The 15,410-nt window shown below is 21.5% G+C and overlaps 1 protein-coding gene across 2 annotated transcripts in view; it reads right to left on the bottom strand.

Moving 5' to 3' along the window:
* Window positions 1-9,831, bottom strand: part of LOC113558531 (cyclic nucleotide-gated cation channel beta-1-like) — an 84,045-nt gene extending 74,214 nt beyond the window's left edge. For both annotated transcript variants that reach the window (XM_026964015.1, XM_026964016.1), the window contains exon 1: window positions 9,660-9,831. The gene's annotated coding sequence lies outside the window, so the exon portion shown is untranslated. The remainder of the gene's footprint in view (window positions 1-9,659) is intronic.
* Between the last annotated feature and the right edge of the window lie 5,579 nt (window positions 9,832-15,410).

Below are 15,410 nucleotides of genomic sequence, written 5' to 3'. Positions count from 1 at the left end.
CACTTAAAAAAAATTAATTTGTCTTTATCGTCTGGAACCTATTTTCTGAAAATACGAACAAATAAATAATATAAAAACAATTAATCATTCTCGTTACCGTAATGTCGTTAACAGATCTGACAAGCTACACGTTACTATTTATGTATTTGTAGGTCAATTTTACATATATTCGGTATTATATTTTAAAGAGTCGGTGAATATTCGAGTTTTTGATGAATATAAATTTAAAAAAAAAACAATATAAAACGACCTTACAAATAATTATTAAATGTTTTATATATTTTGATAAATCGAAATAGTATAATTTTCTTTAGTTGTAACAACTTATTACACATACGTCATACATAATGTATTTCAGAGATGAATTTTTGGATCAAAAATATACATGTTACAAAAAGTTGCGTACAAATAAGTAGGTTTTCGATTGGAAATATTTATTGCATTTTTTATTTAACACTTACAATTAATTTTTTCTTCGAGGTTTTTTACTCGTACAAAAATTATCTGGTATGGAATACAATTTATAATTAAAAACACATTTAATTTATTAAAGGTGGATTCACCAAATGAACAAACTTCAATTAAATATAACTTAATTAAAAATTGTGGTATTAACTTCAGATTATTATAATGTATAGATTGCAGAATTTTTAATAACTAATAAGTAATTTCAATGCATCTATATATGTTCATTCGTCATATCGATAATTGAGTGAAATAGTGAAATATGAAAATATTTTATTAAATATGATAATATGAGCACTTAATTATTCTTTTTGGTTTATCTTATCATGTTACGTCTTATAGATATGATGATATAAACTATATATATTATTTTTATTTTTTTAAAAATCATCACATTTTATATTTTGAAGAAATATAACAATTCTATATATTTCTTTAATAAACAAAACATGAAAATAATAACAATATCAATGCGTACTAAAATATTAATATATAACTATATTCAATACAAGAAGTTAAATATATTAATATAAAAAAATAAACACATTTGATCAATAAATTAACAACTTATTAGCTGATATTTACTAAGCAGTGTCTAATAAAACTGATCTCATAAATGTATTCAATACATTTTTACTTCTTATATAATTATTACTAACTTAATAAAAAATATTTGCTCTTACTGAAATTATTAAAATCTTATTTTTATCAAAAATGTATAAATAATTACTCCATTTCGTATATTATTATATTAATCGCATATTGATATGAAAAATTTCAAACCAAAAATCTATATAGATGAATTTTCCTATCATATTATAATAGTTTTAGCAAAAAAGGCACTAAACTTAAACATTTTAGGAAAAAAGTTAAGGAAAGTGAAAGACATAAGTTTTTCTTTCCATTAACATATTTAAATACTTTCGAAATAGCAGTGAATATATATACTTGCTTCAATAACACTCACATAATAATATAATAAACGACGTATGCAATATGCATATTACAGTTTTTATGATATTTAAGATATCATAGAAGTAATATTAGGTTAGGTTAAAAGAGGTAATGTAAAAGAATTCTACAAGTTGCAGACATAATAACGAAGATTACTGTAACAATGAAATATGGCCTATAGAATAAATTTAAAAATAAAGGTTATGATCAAATGATTAAATAGGTCATAAAATAAATATAAAGTTGTATAAACACTAAATGGATATAAATTATGCAATAAATAAATTCTTTTATAAATATATATAATATAGGTTTATGTATATTATTAAAATTGCATTATCAAAAATATATAGTCAATTTTATCAATTGAGTAAATAAATATTATAGTGTTTGTTTAAATCACACTTTTAAAAAATATTTACTATTTAAACTTTTAATAAAATATTATGTTAAGTATTATGGATACGAAAAAGAGCTTAGATACAGCATATTACGGAAAATAAATAAAAAAGGTCTCATCTTAACCTCACGCTATAAAATAAATCATCTATGAAATTTCGTTTTGTAGGGCAACGCTCTTCACTTCCTGAGGACTCAATCTACTTAACCTAGACTGTGCGAGACAGTAAAACAAATAAGAGACGAATCACATTACGTTTTCTATTGTACACCAGTAGCACGATGAAGACAATTACAACAATTGTATACTATTTAAATCGAACTTGAAAACATTTTAAACTAAACAAAAAGTTATAATTTTTATTAGTTTAGACTGTTAAGACATACATCATATATTTATAGTTAACATGTTCTCTATGATTTACTATTATGATAATTATCTATATGAAAAAAAAATTATTAAATATTTTAGTAGACTATATTTGGCTTTATGATCTATAAACAACTAAGAAATATATACATAATATATGTATTCAAAATAATAATACATTTTGAACTAAATTATCATCACTATTAAATTTCACACACTTGTGTATAATCAAATTTTATTGAAGTTATAATTTTTAATTTTATTGTACATAATTGTAAATAATATATTATTTACGAGTTAATTATAAATAGTTTAAATTTTACCTTAAATAAATGATTGGAATAAAAGACTTGTTTGATGATCATAAAATCATATAGATATAGTAATTACTAAGTTTAATCAAAATTTGTTAAGCAACAGTTTTGAATTTTATAAAAACATAACATGATCCACCTCAAGAATTACTTTTGTATATAACGTCTAGAATAAAAAAAAAATCATGTCAATCAAATAATGCAAAATGTTTTAATAAGTTATCTATATTTACATTATATAACTAAAAAAAACTATCCAAATTTATTCCTCCGTAGTTATTCAACTTTATTCATATATAGTTGTTGAACTTATGATTTTGTTAGCTATATTATTTTTATGTATATAATATGGTTATAGGAACTCAGGAGAATTTTACATACGTTTTTTCTCTTATTAATTGATCAACCTATTAAATTACTTTGGAGAAAGGTTACCATATAAATCGCATTAGAAGCCAATATAATTAATGGGGTGGAACGCTTAAACCACTATACGGAAGCAACGGGGGGCAAGGCCCATCGGTTTTGTAGTAATATATATACAAGTTATTACGTCTTAATAAGGTTTCAAACTAAATTTAGATAACAAATGCATTTCAAATTATATATGTGAATATTAAAAAATTTTCCTTTCACGTTTGTTTGATAACAGTGTATAGAATAAACAAATTGTCTAAAATTTAATTTCTTAAAGTTAAATCAAACTCTTAAGATTTTTCCTACATATATTAAATTATTATCGTTTTATCGTTTATGTTCATACTAAATGTATGAGGTATGATCTGGTCGTTATAAATGACAAATAACATTTATAAAGTACACATAACAAATTTTAACATGGAAAACTCTTAAAATGAAGTAAATATGTTTCAAAATAAGTATAATTAATTGACAAATGTTGAAAAACAATAAAAAACGGCGTCATTAAAAAAGACTCATTTTAAGTCTTTTGTTGACACGAAGGCGACAGAAAAAAATAATGAAACGAATAAAAACATCGTTTTTGATATTATTTCAGAGTACTTTATAATAATTTTTTTTTATATATTGTATTTGCACACAATTAAACACAAATTTGATTTTAATTTCATAATATTCTGTGTGAAAAAACATAGCTTAAGAATTATGTAAGTACCTAATAATTTAGATTTTGAAAAATATTTACATAAGTATTTTATATTTAAAATTTTATTTAAAAAACATAATTTAAAAAAATGTATGATACCGTATTAACATTTAATAATACATCCATTATTGTGGATTCAAAATACAAATCTATTTGAATTAATGTCTCAATATACTTATTTTATACAAATTAATTCAAATTATACTGTAAACATTTGAATTTAAAATCAAAACAATAAGGAAAAACGATAATTTTAAAATCTTTATATATATATTTTAATTTCAAATCGAAAACAATTTATAAAATTATGTTTTATACGAAATTTTAGTGTTACAGTCTACGTATGTATAATTAAAATAAATTTCTATTTTTTAAGTATATACTATATAGTATAAATATTCTATACATTTATCCAGTTGCCCATAGAACACAAAAGACGCATGTTATATCGTTATTTCTTCAGTCGTTATTAAAAACAAACATTTATAGAAACACATTTACGAAGGTATGATTAAAATTACTTGGAATGACAATGGTATTTACATAATAAGCACATCATATGTCTTAAACAATTAATATATGTATATGAATTTCATCAAGTAACCAATGAAAAATAAATAAATATTACTCCAATGCTGTGGCGTCGGAGAAGGGGGGTAGAGTGGGTAATTGACCCCTCAGATATAATCCATAGGAGCGAAAGTATACTATTGCCCCTCCACACTACATTGAAATTAAAGGGTATACAATTGTAAATTACGTAATCCGTTTAATTCTATTCGTTGACTTATTCAAAATTGGTCTCATTTTTCTGAATGTGCGTAATAATATTATTATTTATTTTGAATTTAATTTATTATATCTATTTATATAGGTATTTATATTTATATTATACTATAATTATATCAATACATTCATATAATTGAATATTTTTTATATTATTATATACTACCTATATCAACATTAAAAGAATAAAATATCAAGAAAGGATTTCTGTTATTAATCACAAATATATATATATGTGTGTATTATAATTGTTATTAGGTTTTTATGTTTTGCCCCCCTCATGAAAAATAGTTCTTGTGCCACTGCTCCAATGTCGTACGTAATATATTTTACAAATTATTAAACGTAATCAAGAAATTGATGATACTAGTTTTATAAGATACTTTTTCTACTTCCTTAAAGCGTTCAACTTTTACTTAATATGGTTGTTAAATAGCGTAGGAACACTTAAGTTTATTTCTATAATTAAATTTGGTAAACTATGAATTTATAAAAGGTATTATAGGTACTTGCAAATTATTTGTTTCTCCACTTAATCAGTCCAAAAAGTCTTTATATTTTTCAAATGTGAATTATACTTTCGAGAACAACAAATTATATTTGAGTTTCTCATTAATGTGCTTAAATCTACTTTTTATGACTGTTTCAGCTTTTATATTATGTTCCTTAAATTTGTTGAAACTCTCTTTTCTCCTTTTATAATCATCTCCACAAATTAAACATTACTGATTATCCTAAAACAAATATACGAGTACTCACTAAAAATAATGTTTTATAGTTGGTGGTTGAAATTAACTGTACTATGCTAGTTTTCTTATATTCTTTATACTCTTCGAAATATTTTAAGTTAAATAATTTATCCGCTTAAAAAAATCATTGATAATAATATAATTGATAATTAGGTTAGTTTAATACAGTTTAAAAATTATTTCTTAATTCTTTCAAAATCTGAAAGTTGATAATGCCAGTATGTATTAATATTATCATTATAATAAAAAAAGACTCATATTTTAACAAACAATGTTTAAATAATTAAAATGGCTACAATAAATAATTATGTGTTATTATAAATTTATTTCCCATAATTATTACGGAAATGAATATGATCAAAACGATCAGTTGAATTAACATTTTATTTCCAAAAATATCTAAAAAAATAGTGAATAACATTAAGTATAAACAACTATAACAATTTGTAACTAAATGTATGAATGACCTTATAATTTTCTAAAATTAAGGTTGTATAGCTGACCCTATTTAATTATAGCAAAGACATGAAACAATAATAATAAGCTTAAACAAGTTAGAAGGTTTCTTTATCACTATAAAATATTTAAAAATAACAGTACCTATGTTATTTACCTATATAAAAAAAATATTTATATAATTTATAAGTGTAAATAGCGTTATGATTATAATCATGATTCTAATTTTATACATTTTAAAGTAAAATAAACTATGTTCTATGTATATATAATGTACATATATAATATACATTAACTTTATATGTCAATTTGAAAGAAATTGTTTAAAAAAGTTTTTAAATTTATGAAGAATATTCTACAAAATTAATATGGTTGGTTCATTTGTAACTTTTTAAATAATCAAAGCTTAAAATTTTATTACATCTTAATTATCCATTGATAATATTATAATACCTTCCGACTTCATGGGTGTTTAAAATATATTTCAATAAATTTATTTTAGCTTTAAATATTAAAAATATTTTAATCATATTGTATTATTATTAAAATTATAATTACATCTTTTTAGTCCAAAAAGATAATTAAAATGGAATATATTTTTATTTAAATATAATTGTATTTAATATCTAATCTTAATTAGATATTCTGATTTGTATTACTAAAAAATGTATTTAAAATTTTAGGCAATCGTAACAATTATTTATACTAAATTATACATTTTTAACTTAGAAATTGGATTGTAATTAATATGCACTAGTTTTTTTATTTCAAAAACATAGTTTATTTTCAATATTTTAAAATAAACATTTAGAAATTAATTGTTTTTCCACTTATTAGTTTTTCAATAATAAAATAAAATATTCAAAATAATAAATATCTATAATTACTATATTCACTATACATCTAAGGTTTATTTTTGATTCTATAAATACTATATTAAAGGTTCCGAGTTTCGTAATAAATTGTTATTTTTTTAATATCCTGTAAACAACGATTATAGTAAGCAATTTCACAAAATATATCTGTAAACGATAAAACTTAGTTTTTGCAACCAAATAAATATATTTAAATAAATTATGTAAATTATTTGATTAGTATGGTACGAGGATTAAAAAATAAAAATACAATAATAGTAATAATAATTTTAGTAATATACAAAATATGCAATAAATATGTATTAAATCTAAGTATTACAAACTGGTTTAAACGTAGAAAATAATAATCTATATGTATATGTAGTGATAACATAATATGTTGTATCATCTATTTTATTAATTTTATTTTGTGTTATAAGATACTTTTTAATGTTAGTAAATAATGATGTATATGAATACTTAAGTTCTTCGATTAACTGGAATTATTATTATCTTTATAAAATAAGCTTAAGACAACCTTAATTTTTTTTAGCTCTTTTTATTTTGCAATAATTTGTAATTAGTAAAAAAAAATTATTTACAGCATATAAATATGAATATAATTATAAGCTATAGCCTTTTTACTAGTAACATAAGTTGTATGCTAAATACTATTTTATAATATAGAATAATAAACAATAAACTATCACAATTTTCGTGGACAAAACGTCAAAAACATCATCTTCAATTCGACGCAAAGTTAAGTTATCGATATTATGTGTATGTATATAAGTATAACCCGTAGAGAATAAATTTATTAATACTCAAGTATCTAAACGAATACAAATATAAATTATATATATAGTATGCACTTACCTAAAAGTAAAACATATAAATTATAACTGGTATAATTATGATAAGAAAATGTAAGGAATAAACTTGTCTTGCGAATCTATAGTCTATCTGTATAACAATACAACAATTAATTGATTCATTTTTAAAATATATAGGTGCTCGACGAAATTTAAAAATAATTACAATTTAACAGTTATTATTTTTTTATTTTATTATAATTATAATATGATGTTTAAATGTGACGAAATATTTTCACTGATTCGTCGTTACCCGTTGGAAACCAACAAATTTATTTAACCAAAAAATTCACAAACGTTGATAAAAAGGTGGCGTAAAATGAAATCTGGCAATCGTCATACTCAGACACTTTCAAAAAAATTTTGTCGATCAAATTCGCACGCCAATTAATCATTTAATCAAAAATCACAAAATTATAAAAATTTATCTTTCAGGATTATCATCAATCATTTTTTTAAATAAAATAAAATTTAAAAAATCGGTTAAATATTACACTCACCAGTTTTTAAAAAATTCAATTTTAATTATTTTTTTTGTAATTAATATAATAATAGTTCATGTTTGAGTCTCTAGAAACATGCAACTTTAACCAACTTATTTTTTATTTTAACATAATTGAGATATGTTAAAGTTAAAATATTCAAGAAATTTTCTATTGTTAGAACTAAAATAATATACAATTTAAAATAGATATTTCACATCTCATACAATTTTTGTACTAAAAAATTATCAAGTTAAATATATTGAAATTTAATAATATTAGACAAACTCATAATAAGACATATTTTTTTGCAGTATTTTATGATTTAAAATAAAGTTAGTTAAAATTTTTTCATAAAAACTGTTGATAATAAAAGTTAATTTTCATATAACTAAAAATATATACATTACATTATATTTTATTCAAGTGTTTTGTTTTAACATTTTATAAAAAAAACAGTGGAACACTTAAAATTCACAAATAACAATTAAAGTACAAGTGATATAGATAACTACTTTGGAATATAATATCAATTAATTGTGGGTGGTACTTATAGACGTATAGTAAATCGCATCTTCATTATACAGAGAAAAATTATATCCTCCTCTTTTCAATATAAATTCTTCGAATCTAGCTGGTTGGTTTCGTTAAAACGGTCAATTTTGTTTATAGAAATTAATAAGAAAATAAAAATAAATATAAATTTTAAATGTAAACTATACTTCTATCAATAATTTGAATACATGAAACTTTGTTACATAACTATCAGAAGAAATTTAGAAAATACCATCTAATAAAAAAAAGTTACTACGAGTATAAAGTAAACAATTAATAAAACAATAAACTATAATATTTTATTAGTCTATAAACAACTATTTAATTCATTCAATTTATTTACATAATGATATTGTTATATAACACTGTATAATTAACCTATTATTAGAAATTAGTGATATAAAAAAATGTTTACTATACATTTTTATTTATATTTTAAATACTATAAGAAACAAAATTCAAATTTAATTTAATGATCGAAATTAACAATAAAACAGTTTCTGACAGATAAATAACATGCTTTATTAATCATTTAAGTTAATATACATTTATCTGAAATCGTAATAAACAAAATAAAAATGTTCATAGAAAATTAAATCAATAGAATATAGAAAAGAAATTCCTCTTCCTTAAACTTTTAATATTATATATAATATTATTATTATTTATTACCCACTAAAAATTATGAAAATTGTACAACTGTTAAACTGTGACTAAAAAAAATTATTTTTGTTTATAATTATCAACGTATACTTATAGATTTAAAATTTCTAATAATAGTTCGTGATTTTTTAAAATATATTAAATTTTATCCCTGAGAAATATCAACCCTACGAATGTTTCTATAGCGAATTTAAAGACAATTTATCATAATTTTTTATTCTGTTCATACAATTAATAACTTACTATTCTAATTATTGAATTTGATTTTAACTGTACGTTTATATATTATTTTTAAATTCAGAATTCATTATAGCGTTTAAACTAATCGAAGAAGGAATTTATCCTTTAAAATAATATATATTAAGTTTGATAGAACTAATTAGTTTTTTTCACTATAATTGGATTTTAATTTAACTAGTATAATTTCCATATAATCTCCCGCCAAAATGTAAGCACTACAAGCTTAAAACACAAAATTGTAAATCACGTGATTAAAAATGTATTATCTATTCAAAAAACAACGAAGCTTAAGACATGAGTGATGTAGCAAAAATAGTTTAAAACCATATGTTTTTTCTTCTGGTTTTTAAATATATCTTATCATTATACCTTACCCATTTTTAATATTTTGTTTCTCACGTGGAAGCAAGCAAATTACAGCTTAAAATTCGCAATAGAAGAAAAATAATTTTACAACGAAAACACATAATGGTTATAATAATAGTATTGAAGATATTTAGAAAAATTATATTATGAAACAATACTTTGTGTGTCGTATCGTATAAAACTATATAATATGGTGAAGCGCACTTTACTAGCAACCGCACCGTAATGACACATGGGGTTGAGTGACACAAGCCCACTGTGATACTGATAGAATGTAAACAGCTTTGTTAGATGGCCGCTAGGCCGCAGTGGTTGTTAAATACCTCCCATTCCATTTTGGACGCCTTGACAGTGACTAGAGAAAATTTCTCAAGTATATTGTATGGTCAAAACGACAAATCTACAAGGGATGAAAATTATTATTTTTAAGTGAAATATAGGACTATAGAAATGGAACATTGACTAATAATTTATTATATTGATAAAATTATGCATAAAAAAGAGAGTTAAAGAGGATTGATATACCACCGCCCACCATACATTACATCTATTGGGCTCAATAAGCCATATCAATTTTCAAACCCAAAATATTCACGACTATGATAATCAATATAAATTTATACCGAACATTTACAAAAAAAAAGTATAATAGGAAAAACGATTCCGTTGTTAATATTATACATTTACGTTGTTTAGGTACAAAGAACATCTTCTACACATCAATGGTTAAAGTTATCTTTTCCAAAAAAGGTCTGAATATTGAAAGCAAAAATACATAATGTACACAATATCCAAGAGGTTTAGCTAATGTGCATATTAACCGGATAATGTCAACATTAACCGACATCTGACGTTCTTATTACAAAGAACACAAATTTCATGACGGTGAAAGTGTATATATTGTTTCTTACATATAATAATATCATATATTATTCTATAACTTTATATTAACAAAATTGTTATTATCATTTTGTACCTAATAAAAACTATATAAAAATGTATCAACTATATACTATACACGTGTACAGTAAGCACTGATCAATGGGCATATAGGTGTATTATACATTTTTAAGCATAGATTTAATAGGGAAATAGATAGACCTATAGGTAACTGCAATAACATTTTTTGTGATTGGAATTGGAAATTAAAAAGTTAAGGTAGGTTATAATAATTTATAGTAAGGTTATTTAAATAGATAATTTACCTCAATTGCCCATCGCTCCAATCATAGAGCCTTTATTGAATTTTTCATAGGCAACCTATTCATTCTATTATTATTATAACTCGTCAAATGAAATTTTAAAATTATAATATACTAATAATGTAAAATATTATAAATAAATATTGTAATAATACGTATTTACTAATGAAGTAATTAAATGTACAAGTTAGTCGTGCACAATATTATGCTGAGTATTTATAAATCATAAATCTTAAGAATGAAAGACAAAATAATATAAAAAGCTTTGAGTTAATAATAATTTTGAAAGTGAGACCAACCAAACAGTGTGTTATTAATCTGAAACGGAACTGATGTAACCCACTATAGAGATAATTTATTATATTCTTTTCTGACACACACATAAACATATTGTACATCTGTCATATAGGTCTTAATTTTGAAGAACATAGCAAGATGACACCAGGTAATAGATACTAAAAAGGTAATATTATAAATTCAAAATAATATTTTGTTAAAAAATATCCATAAAGCTGGGAACGGGGGAACAATATATATATATATTTATTATAAAATAAATTAGGTGTAGATGCTCAGCAGATTCAGTTATTATTATTATATTATTATAAATAAACTTATATAGGTACATTGTTCATTGTCGATAAGGCGTACGGATACCTAAATGGTCTATCATAAATATGATTCATCATCGAAATATCTACCACATAATTACTTTATACATAAATATCTACAGTAGGTATTAATGTCTACTAAAATAATGACCATTTTTTTAAACGTCTACTACTTTTATCAAATAGGGTTAAATGGACGTAGCCGTTTGGACGTAAAAAAAATATAAATAATATTATAATAGAATATAGATCATCATCAAAATATGTATATTAAGAAAAAATAATAGTTCTGGTTTATTTAAAGGTATTTATAAATTATAATACCGTTGATATTATATTTTCATAAAATAACTTATGGTATTTATCGAATCGAACATAATCAATTATTATTGAACGAAATGGGTTTTGTTTCATAGTATAAAAATAATACTGATTTTCCAATATTCATAAAAATGGTTCTAATTTTAATATTTTATATCATGAATAATTTGTACATTTAAATATTTTATATTCATTTTGACGTATTATAATAAATATAAATAGTTTTATCATTTTATTTACTGATTTATATATTTATTTACGTCCAATTGTCCCCGCGGCCAAACGGCTACGTCCATTTGTCCTAGATCGTACTTTTATAGTTCACTAATGGTTTACGATTTTTAAAGTATTATTTTTTTTATTTTCATTTTATTCTATTGGTTCGTTTAAAATTCATAATTATTAATAGTTATACATATTATAAAATATACGATTTACTTTCTACGAATGATAGTTATTTTCAAATATGAACTTATGATGTATAAAAAGTTAAATTTACAGATGTCTGTACTCTATATATTACGGAATGTGTTATTTTTAATTTTAACCAACAAAAATCATATAAATAATAAACAATATATATTCACCAATTGTATTTACTATTATTACGAAGCTGAGCAAAACTAAGCAGAAATGAGAAATGGAAAATGTAAATTAAAATATATTATTAGTGCAACACGCATATGTAACAGTAGATTAGAACAATAAACCGTCGATTTTAAATAATATATTATTATGCATTCATATGGCAAATCTAGCTAAAACTGTAATAGTTAAAAAACAAAGTTAACTCAAAAAATATCAAAGATTATCAATCTATCAATATAATTCATGTAGTATCCAAGAATATTAGCAATAAAGAAGTACAACCATTAATATCAGAAAGATAAAAAGTAAGTTAGTACTTTAGATGCTAAAGAAAAATAAATTATAAATAACTATATAAGACAATATTTAAAATAAAAACATATTATACATAAAATATATAATAGTTATATAGTTGTATAATTAAAATATTAGATTACATCCACAGCATACATTTTTAAATTACCCGTTAAAATATATGACTAAAAAACAAGCATGAATTTTTATAAATAGACGCAATAAAAGTAGTCCATATGCATGGTGATCGGTAATTGTTAGTCCTGAAACCGTCGAGAAATGTGTGAGAATGTTTCATAAGCTATTTTAAAAATAGTATATTGCAGTTTGGTATTATATACTACAAAATTAATAAAACTTATAAGAATATAATTACAACTCGGAGAATAGAAGTATCCAAGAATATACAAGTACACATAGGCATTTGAACATAAATTATGATATACATATATATTGTGTGTATGTATGTGTGTGTAAATAAATATATGTACTATATTTGATGTATTGCCCAAAATTTAATACCAAAATATTTTGCATTAAGTACGCAATATATCAATAAATATACGGGACATTTTGCTGACATCAAAAATATAAATTATCTCAAATATTTATCAGTTTTTAATAAGTTGGATATCATTTGTAAGTGATATTGTCATGAAATAATTTTAAAATAGAACAAAATAATACATATTAATCGTTCATAGTTGATTAATTTTTTTTTTTTAATTTGCATGTACATGTAAACTATATTGGTTATAAATACTAATCTTAAGACAGACTAATTACTAGAGCGCGGATTTATAGGTATTTGCATATTTATTCTAGTTGATCGCATGATATGCTAAGTGAGCACAAAATTTGTTTCATAACATAACAATTTAAAAAATGAAACTTTTTTAGTGCATATTTTGACATTTTCCTATTTTAAGGGCTTATTTTATAATTTTAATAGCATATTTCATCTTTTAATACATATTTCGATGTTTTTTGTTTTTTAGACATTTTTGAAATATATAGTATTATAATATAATAATATAAAATGATTGTCATACTATGCAATTCATATTTAGGTAAGTAAATTTATTTTAGGATACATTTTTTATATAAATTGTTTCCTATTTTTTTCTTATAGATTAAAACTGCCTATAAAAAAATAAAAAAATAAAGAAAAGTAAATAAGTATTTATAGTTGGGTTACATAATTTTTTTAACCATATTGTATTAATTAAATGTTTAAAAAATAAGTTTTTTTTGCTTTCTTTTTTATGCATTTTTTTTTATTTTTCACACATATTTTAATATTTTAGTGCATACAGTTATGCATATTTAGGTTTTTAGCACATATTTGGTTTATTTTTAATGCATATAAATACATATAAATTGCTGTTTATCTAATAACTATATACAATTAAGTATTATTTTAATATTTGAAAATTAAGTATTCCTAAAATCATTTAAATAACATGATAATTTTTCATAAACTCTAGGCTATTTAATTATTGAATTTTAGATATTGGTGCCGTGTAACAAGGAAATCATTTATTACATAGATAAAAATAAAAATACATATATATTTATAAATAACACACTAAGTCATAACAAAATAAAATTTGAGGGATTTGGGTATCACTTATTTTGTTATAGATCAAAAAATAATTAAAATAAAAATTTTAAATTATGACTGATAAATATAGTATTAATAATGTATAGTTGAAAGAATTTTTAATATTTTTAAGTATATACTTATTTTTAAAATTTTGTTTTTATTTTATTACGTTGTATAAATTTATATATTATCTATACAAAATATATTGATTAACAATTTTTTTTTTAAATCAAAGTTTAGAAATTAAAACACAATATTTTTTTAAAAGATTTTTAAATTCCAAGCTAATCAAGAATATTTTAACTGTATAATATTTTTATTGTTAACAGTATTTTTTGAATTAAAAGTGTTCAAGCACTCGTGTATTTTCAATTATAAAGTATTATGCATGTAATACATATTACATTTTTTGATCTGCATCAGTTACGTTAATCAAGGTATCTTTATCATACAAACAAATAACTGAATAGATCAAAAATATTTGAAATATTGCTTAAAATATTTATACAATTTAATTTTAATTTTAAGTTTTTAGTATATATATTAATATTGATTTACAAGCATACCATATAAGTTGATTTGAAAAGCTACATCAAAATTTTCTGATTTCCTATACAAAAAATTATAAAAATAATTTAGGTCTATAGAATTTTTCTTAAACTATCACCACATTTGATAGAAATGTCTATAATGTATAGTTTAATAATTAGTAGTTAAAGATATGTTAAAAAAAATGATTTTTTATTTAAACTGCAAAGTTTATAATATAGGTAAAGTATAAAAAATAAATTTATTAAATTTATAATAAATTTACTATGGGTAAAAATTAAAACAAAAACGTTTTATATTGAATCTTTTGTATTATCAACAATTATGTTTAGTGTACTTTTATAGCGTTGATAGAAATAGTTCATCATTATAGACTGTTAAATTTAATTTCATATTTATATTGATGGACCATTATAAACTGACTTTTTATTAACATTAATTGAACTTACCTTCGATCCATTAGTACATTTTAAAATTTAAACTGCTATATTTACTCACCATAGACCTGTCTTTATAACAATATATGATCCTTTTTTTTCAATTTTATAATTCAAAATTATCGAATTATTTATCAGATTTTAAATTAAT

Source organism: Rhopalosiphum maidis, chromosome 4, assembly GCF_003676215.2.
Source record: "Rhopalosiphum maidis isolate BTI-1 chromosome 4, ASM367621v3, whole genome shotgun sequence".
NCBI lineage: Eukaryota > Metazoa > Arthropoda > Insecta > Hemiptera > Aphididae > Rhopalosiphum > Rhopalosiphum maidis.
The sequence above is the reverse complement of the archived record's forward strand: the minus strand, read 5'-3'. Positions and strand labels throughout refer to the sequence as shown.